We start from the raw sequence: 8827 nt of genomic DNA, 5'->3' as shown, positions 1-8827 counted from the left end.
CCATGCTTCTTATCTGAATCTATGTATCCTCCAACGTGAGTGGGGATTATATGTTAATGCACCCAGCTCAGCATACATACAGCATAATAAGGGCTTTGTCACGCAACAGCAGTTAGGTGGCCGTTGTGTTGTGAGTATGTAGGTTTATTGCTGTTTTTGCATTTTAAGTGATGTGCAGTGTTTTAAAAGTCAGCAGTTATTCTCACAAACACCAAATGTGCACTTTAAAACCACAGAGTGACTAGAAACATATTTAAGTTCGTATTGCAGTAAAAAATGACCCAATAATTCACTGCAAGGTCAAAGTCACACTGTTAGTGTGTGGAGATGATTCTGGTGCGAGTTGCCCATTTTTAGTTACGATATCGGCTGTTCGTGAATACAAGGTGCAGTCAAAAACTTCCAGGAACAAACCAGAAGCCTTTCCTGATTTAAATTTGACTGAACTCCTCTTCAGTGTCATCTTTTTGTGTACCTTTGGATTGTTTCCATGCTGTTGTCATCTTTAGATCCCGCAATGGAAGACCTGTTATGTCACTTTGTACTTTGTGCCTCTGTGATGGACCCTGGATTTCCTCCAGTGTAAAAAAAAAGTGTTCCTTTAATTTGCATTTTGGGGAATTATGCCTTAAGATGCTGACAGCCTCAGTCCAGGGGATGAGTTCGTGGTGCACAACCTGATCTGTGTTAAACAACCATAAACTCCTGGTGTCCGTCCCACCTTCAGCTCCACCTTCAGGCTTAGAAACTGTGTTCTTCGGCTGGACGATGTTCAGTTGGAGCCAAAGACTGGCTCTACTTACTTATGCAGATTCTTCAAATAAAATGTGGGTCAGTTTAAAACAGAAGACAGAGTTTTGTTGGTGGTGAAATCACAGAGTGAGGATTGTAATTGGTCAGAAAGCGACTTCCAAACAGAGGTCTGAATATAGCAGCTGTGTGTAAAGCCGTCCAGTCATACCTGAGAACATGGGCTTGAGTAGGACAATGACCAAATTTAAATCATTTAAAGTTTTTGATTCTGACAGACCTGTTCAAAACATATATTGAAAATTTGTTTTCAGAAAACGTGATCCAACTGCTCAGAAGAAAAATCTTCCTCAAACCTCAATGTGAACAGTTTCACAGAGGAACTATTTTCAAGCCACACCTGGAAAACACAGCTCAAAAGCAAGTTTAGATGTAAACGTAAATCGTGACATCTCAGCTAGCCGTACACTTCTGCCAGGACTGTTTTCAACAGCTACCCAGGAGGCCCGAGCCCCCCCAGCTGGCTCCTTTAGATGCTAAGGCCCATTGTCTCAACTCAGAGCCTCCTCCAACTCTCCAAGATCCCCCCTCGATCACTAAGGCGAAGTGCAGACACCCAATGGAGGAAACTCCTTTTGATTGCTCGTATCTCACTCTTTCACTCACTGCCTGGATCTCATGACCATGGATGAAGGTTGGAATGAAGATTGACTGGTAAATGGAAAGCATCGCTTTGCAACCCATCTGTGTCTTCACCAAACTGGAGGTCCACATAACTGCAAATTCTGCACCAATCTGCTGGTCTATCTCCTACTTCGTCTTCCCATCACTCCTGAAAAAGATCCTGCGATACTTCAGAGTATCCATGACAACCAATAGAGACCAATAGAAGTCAGAGACATTCAGTGACTTCCATAAGTCAATGTTTTCTCAACTTTGAGGAGGGCAGTTGAGCCGACTGTCAGTGATCGAAAAGGACACTGCTGATCGAGATATGAGGATGCTGTAAATACATTAGAGCATTGCCGAAGCAACTGAAGCCTGGAACCAGCAACCAGCAGTCAGCTACACAGCAATGTCCAACATGTGAGGTGCTTCCTCTGCGGGCGCCGTTGGACGGTGCTTCCGTGCTTGTTGACTTGTGCCTCGCTGTGAGGGTGTGGAGTGTGGGTGGGTGTATTTGTTAGTACCATCATCATATCAACAACAATCAATCACTGAGAAAGCGAACTGAGACTCATTCACAAACTTTGTTGATATAGAACAGGCTGACGACTCACCACAATGATCCAGTCCTCCTTCCTTTGATGTACAGCGACAGGCTGCACAGGCTGCACAGGCTACCACCTGATCGGCTTTACATGTCTGAGACCCTGATGTCACCTCCTTGGTCAGAGACCATCAGCCAAAAAAACAGCTGGTTAGGTGTTGGTTAGCTCTGAGCATGTTCCAGAACGATGTCATCAGGTTCAGTCACCCTTTCGCTATTGCTGGGTTTCCTTTTCAAACTATTCCTTATTCAACTGTTGACCAAAGCTACGACAGTCCACAAGAGAGGCGAAGAAGAGAGTGCAGGAAGGACGGAGTATAGGTGGAGGCGAGTTTCAGGACTGATTTGTGACAAAAGGATAATAGCAAGGGTGAAAGGAAAGATTTACAAGATGGTAGTGAAAGCTGCTGTGATGTTTTGGTTTGGAGATGGTGGCACTGACAAAAAGTCACTGAGCTGAGGCATGAGCAGCATGGACAGGACCAGAAATGGGTCCAACTGAGGGACGGCTCAGGTTAAGCAGTTTGGACAAGTGCAGAGGAGAGAGAGTGGATGTATTGGGCAAAATGATGATGAATGAGGATGATGAAGATGGAGCTTCCAGGCAGGAGGAGAAGAGGAAGACCACAGAGGAGGTTCATGGATGTGGTGACAGAGGAGGATGCTAAAGTCAGATGGCGGCCGTGGCGACTCCTAAAGAGTTTCCCCAACCCAGCAGAATAGAAAGCCATCATTTTCATCAGGTATTATTCTTAGAAATACACCCATTGCTAGAAAACAGACACCTAATGTCAGCTGCTTGGTCCTCCTGAAATCTACACCTGTTTGTGTGAATCTGAGCTCTGAAGAACATGTCACCCAGAGCAAGTATGCTTCATAATTATCAGTTTTTGGACAACAATTGAGCTCTGTGGCACAAAGAATAGGAGGCTTTGACAGACACACACACAGTACTTGTTAGCAGACACGTTCTCTGTTGTTTTGGCTCCGCACATGCGACAAAATATAAACCGTTGCCACACTTCCTCTTTAAAACGCAAATTTAGAAGCTTGTAGTATCTGCCAACAAACCCAGAGCCAATGTCATCCTTTCCTCTTGTCAGAAATTAATATCGCCGGCTCCCTTTGAAATCGATCAGTCCGCTGCGGCCCGCTGAACACTGTTTCCATGGTCTGATGCTCGGCTAAACCATGGCAACACGAGCCCTGCTGGAAGCGTGTCCTGCTGCAGGAGCCAAATAAACACATCGACTGGAATGTAGATGAAGGCATAGAGCTGATGTCACAGCGCCGTACCTGCTTCTCACACTGTCGGAGGGTTTAATTTGGAACTAATTTGTTTGTGCTGACAGAGCCACACACGTGTGATGCTGTAACGTCCATCTTCAGGACAAAGACGATGGTCAGTTTGTGCTTCAGGGTGTGACTGAGCTTTACCCGGCTGTGCTTAGACACAGCCTCTGTGTCTTTATCAGCTCTCACTGCTCACAGCAGCAGATCTTTACCTGGGCCTGAAAGCTGCTCCGACCACACAATCTGTCACCCACAGACACTGAATGTAAGGATCATTTAAACAGATGTTGTTGCATTTTCCTGCAAATTTCTACATTTTTAAGTTGTCTCTGTCTAAAAGTCTCTGCTCTGCAGCTTTTGAATGAATCATAGTTTTATTACTTTGATCAGTTTGTATGGAAGAATGGATTCAGAGTGTTTTCTGGTATTTTAAGGGACATTTTGGCATTTATTACACACAAAACAGCAGAGAGAAGCAGTAGGTCTGTAGGTCAGCTTGTTTCAGTGCACTCTCTCTGCTCACATGAACATTCAGTTTATTTGGTGTTTATTTTATTTTACTTTATTCAATTTTATTGAGCCATTTGTTCTGTTTTATTGTGTTTTGTGACTTTAGTTTTTCTTTGCACTCTCTTTCTTTCTTGTGAATTCTTTCGTTTTATTAAGCTACATTACTTCTTTCAATATTTTGTCATGATCCATTTTATTGAGCTGGATTTTTACAGTACTCAGCTTCTGTGTTTTACTTTATTTTTTGTGATTTCATTTTGTATTGTTGGCACTGGATGTTCAGAATTTATGGGTTTTATCTACAAAAACAACCCATTAACATAAGAGGGTGAATAGATTATTCTCATCCTGAAGGTGTTTGAATTTTGCATGTCACAAAATGACTTTCCTACTGGAAATATTTTACTGATACTGAGACAACCCAGTGACCAAACAAACCAAGCATGTTGTGACGCTGGTAATAATATTCATACAGTGAAGCCAAATGCCGACAGAAGACCACAGGTAAAAAACACTAAATGTGGTAAACGAGGGAGGGATCGAACAAGAACAAGAGGAAGACCAGACCAGTGATAAATGCTGAGTGAAGATAATAAGGCACAGGTGAAGTCTGACAGGATAACATAGTGGGAGAATGAACAAAGGCAAGCGTAGCAGATATCAAATGGTAGACTGCGTTGTGACGACAAACAGGGACTGGTTGCAAAACTGGCTTTACAAAAACAACCCATTAACATGTGAATCCAAAAGACAAACTGCAGCAGCAAAATCATCGGACACACACAGCAGCAGGCCTCTCTTCATCCCTGTTTAGCACAAGTGAAAAGCACACAAATGGGTGGTATAATGGATAAAAGGCAGTTTCAATTACTATTTTCCTCATTCAAAGTAATCAAAAGCACTTTGGCGACCTTTAGCCCTAAGAACTAATACTTAGTAAAGCAAAATACACTAAATTAAAACTTTTAGTACAGGGAGATGAGCTGCAGAGAATTGCCTTACGTTTGTGGAGTCCATGCAACTCTGGCTAGGAACCCCCACACGTGCAACATGTTTACTAGCGGTGTCCCACTGATTAATGCCCCACTACAACAGTGAAATGTGGAACCTTAGTATTACGAAAATTCTATTCAAATAATAAAAAATAAAATATAGACAATGCAGTTGTGAGAAAGTTCACCGCGAGTCACTCAGTACATTATATTTCAGCTATACAAGAAAACAATCGTTAAAATCCCTCATTATTCCACAAGAAGTTCTCAGTTTGGAATAACAATTTCTAAATTCATTTAATAAAGATTAAAATGATCTTTGCGTCACTTTATAGTTTGCTGTATGGATACTGAACTAACTGAAAAATTCAGCGAGGCTCTTGTTGAGAAAGGTCAGTGTTTTCTAAACATGGAATTAAAAACTATGTTTCTGAAGGATAAAGTGGAATTACGCAGGTTAAAGGTTTGACATCCTGTAATAGACACCAAACTTCCACTTAATGGAGTTTTCCTGTTTACTTAAAAGCTTGATTGCAATCTGAATTTATTTGAATGGTTCTGTGAAATTCTCCTTGTTCACTCACTCATGTTTTTACCCCTCAGCCATGAAAGGCTGATAAGGGATTGTCGTCACCTTGCTGGGTGGACGGGCATCAGAGGGCATGGGCCCCCAAGTTTTTGAACATGATAACTTGAGAACGAATTAACGTGAGATTTTCAAATTGATAGCATAGATGCATCTACTAAAAATTTTAGAGGAGTTTGAAGATCAAGGTCAGAGGTCAGGTTTTCTGAAAATCTTGTGAACTCAATAACTTAAAAAAAAAGGCAACGTAAGAATTTTTAATTTATGCTTTAGCGCATCTATTAAGGCACGACCGCCAGTATTTTTGTGCTGCAGTTACTGCTCATACTCTTGTGTTTGTCCAATGGTAAATTGGTACGTGGCTCACTATTAAAGCTGTTTTAGACTGCATTTAATCACTGTTGCTGCTGCAAGCCGCTTTGCAACTTTCCTCTATCCCAGCTCCTCGTTTCTGTCCATTGTGGGGTTCCTGCTGTTTCTTTTGTGGAACCTGTAGGCCCAAAAAGCCCTCAGATGTTGAGTAAAAAGTGCAGAATTTTCCAGAAGTAAAACAGAATTAGACTGAAGTACCTCAAATTTTTCCTCAAACACAGCATTTTGAGTGGATTTCCACTGTTGGAACCAGCACTGAGTAAACTATTTCTGACACCTTTCCATCAGAAAATGATCTGAAACACTTCTTCCACCTCCGTCTGTCCTCGTTGCTGACGCATCTGAATCTGAAGCCTTCCAGCCGTGCAGAAACCATCTTGCAGCAGCTCGTCAGGATTTCTGTGCAAACACAACCAGAAGAAGGGAGATACTGTACATTCACAGTAAATTATTCATCAGGACAGTGTTTTCACAAGCAGTTCATCACATAACAAAACCAATGCAAGACTGGAGCATATGTCAGCAGACAACTGGAGGAGCTAAATACACACAATAACACGTCTTTCATCCATCCTCAGCGTCTGTGTGTGAATTAACGTCTTTCGTTGTCGTTGGCATGTTTTCGTTGTTTTGTGTCGAGAAGATTCTGTTCAGCTCCTTTCTGTTTGTTTGGCAGTGGGATGCTTCACTGAGCTTTACCTCGCCTACACACATCATCACTTCTTTTTTCTCCTCTTCTTGCAGCGTTTGGGTCATTTAGCTTCAATCCATCTCTCGTTATCAAACATGTTCTCATCTCTGAATGGGTCAGTGCACCTTACAAGAAGCAGCATGCACACCTCGAGTCATCGTGCAGGAATTAGACTCAATTCTTTTTACTGACAGATGCTCCGTGTGAGCGAGTGTCTAGTGTAACAGCTCTAAAAATCTATTAAATGAAGGGGGAACCAATTAGAAAAGAGAATCATCATCTAAATCTGCAGCTCCAAGAAGCTTTGTAGTGAGTTCTGTCTCATTTGCCTCTCTGGTCCATAAATTTACTGATTTACTCTTACTGCTCTCGAAGACTGATTTTTGGCTGTTGTGCAGACCAGACTCCAACAGAACGCTCTGAAAATCCATATAACGCTTTGTGCCAGCACCAAACAGCAGCGTCAGAACAAACTGAGGAGCACATTACTACTTCTATCAATATTTTTTCTTTACAACAAATAGTCAAAATTTTGCACAGAGGTTTTCCTAACTCAACACCATCAAGAGCTTCCGCAGAGTTTTGTGTATATTTGAAAAAATGGCTAAAGGGTTGAAGAAAATGTCCTAAATCTCATGACAGAGTTTGCAACCAAGAGGTGAAGGGTGATTATATCTGTTGTGTCTGAGAGGGCTCAAGGAGAGGATTATGCTCAGCTGCAGACATCATGGATGAGGAGCTCATCTTATACTTGCCTAAAGTCTGCCTGCATTGTTGGGCAAGGTCAAGAATAGCTTGTCAAGGCCCAGTAATGTTACTGGTGGTCAGGTAACTGAAAGGGGACAAAGAGGACTCAGGAGAGCAGCACAGACCATGGAGGAAGATTCTGAGAGAGGAGACAGTCCAGGTGAGTCAAATCCAAATTATTTACAAGGGTGTGTGTGGGTGGGGTTTCAGAAATGTTTCAGGGAAGCCTACCAATGGAGCAGACCCGCTAAAAGGAAACTTTCAGCCAGCAGGGAAACTTTAGAGTTCACCTGTAAGAGAGCCTGTTTACCACATTTAGGAGGCAGACAACATGCCAGACCCTGAGTGCAGGAACTGGTCCTCTCATTTTGTGGTGATGAGGTTAAGGAGAAGCAGGTGGTCCGGACTACACCCAGAGGGATGGAGAATGCCTGCTCAACCCATTGGAGAGAGCCAGTACCAGAACAAAGGTACATGGACATCCGCACGGAGTCTCATGCTAACCGCCTGAAGATGAAATTTACATCACTCACTGCAAAGCGTCTCGTGAACACAGAAACTGTGACGTGTGTCTTCGTGGTAGAGGCGTTACAATAGTAGCTCCAGATATTACCTGGTATTACCTGCAACTTAAAGTAAACAGGACTCAATTTATTCTCACTCCTTTTCTTCAACACCAGTTAGATGCTGAAGTATAGCAACAGCAACTTTACATGAACACTAGGGATGGGTATCGAAACCCGGTTCTTGTTGAGAACCGGTTCCCACTGTTTCAATTCCTTGGAATTGTTTGCCATTTTTGCAAACGATTCCCTTATCGATTCCAGTCGCCCCGAATGACGTCACCACGTTGTGGAGTGTCATTTACCTGGCAGGAAACACGGCGCCTAAGCAGCTCAAACGCTCAAAAGTTTGGTTATACTTTACGAGAACGGATGAAAACAGGGCAACTTGCAATACTTGCAAAGTAGATATTTCATTTAAAGGAGGAAACACTACGAATATGCAAAAGCATTTGCTCACAAAACAGGCGATAACCTTAAATGAATGTCGTGTTTTTAATTCCGCTCCGGACTCGTGAATCTCAACCCAGCAGCAGCGGTAACGTTTGCACGTAAATGTGTTTAATTGTAGGCAGGGACATTACTGGATATTCTTGTGTAATTGCTACAGAATAATTTATGTTATACTTTGTTAATGCTACAGAAGAATATTTATTTTATTATTTTACATTTACAATTTTTTTTCCTGGGGACCCTGTGACACCCCATTGAAGAGCCGTAGGCTGTGGATCTCTTAAGATCTCACTGTTGGGTTCGTAAGGCCATGTTACTCCTAAATTTCTATCTTGTTCAAAGAGAAGATATAAAACAAAGTTTTAAGCTAATCGACCTTAGTGTTCTCCTTTATTAAAAAGAATCGATAAGAGAATCTGGGTAGCACGGTGGCACGGTGGTTAGCACTGTTGCCGCACAGCAAGAAGGTCCTGAGTTCAATTCCACCATCAGGCCGGGGTCTTTCTGTGTGGAGTTTGCATGTTCTCCCCGTGTTTGCGTGCGGGTACTCCGGCTTCCTCCTACCGTCCAAAGACATGCAGCTTGTGGGGATAGGTTCAT

Source organism: Oreochromis niloticus, linkage group LG15 (genome assembly GCF_001858045.2).
Source record: "Oreochromis niloticus isolate F11D_XX linkage group LG15, O_niloticus_UMD_NMBU, whole genome shotgun sequence".
NCBI lineage: Eukaryota > Metazoa > Chordata > Actinopteri > Cichliformes > Cichlidae > Oreochromis > Oreochromis niloticus.
Note: the sequence above shows the minus strand (reverse complement) of the source record.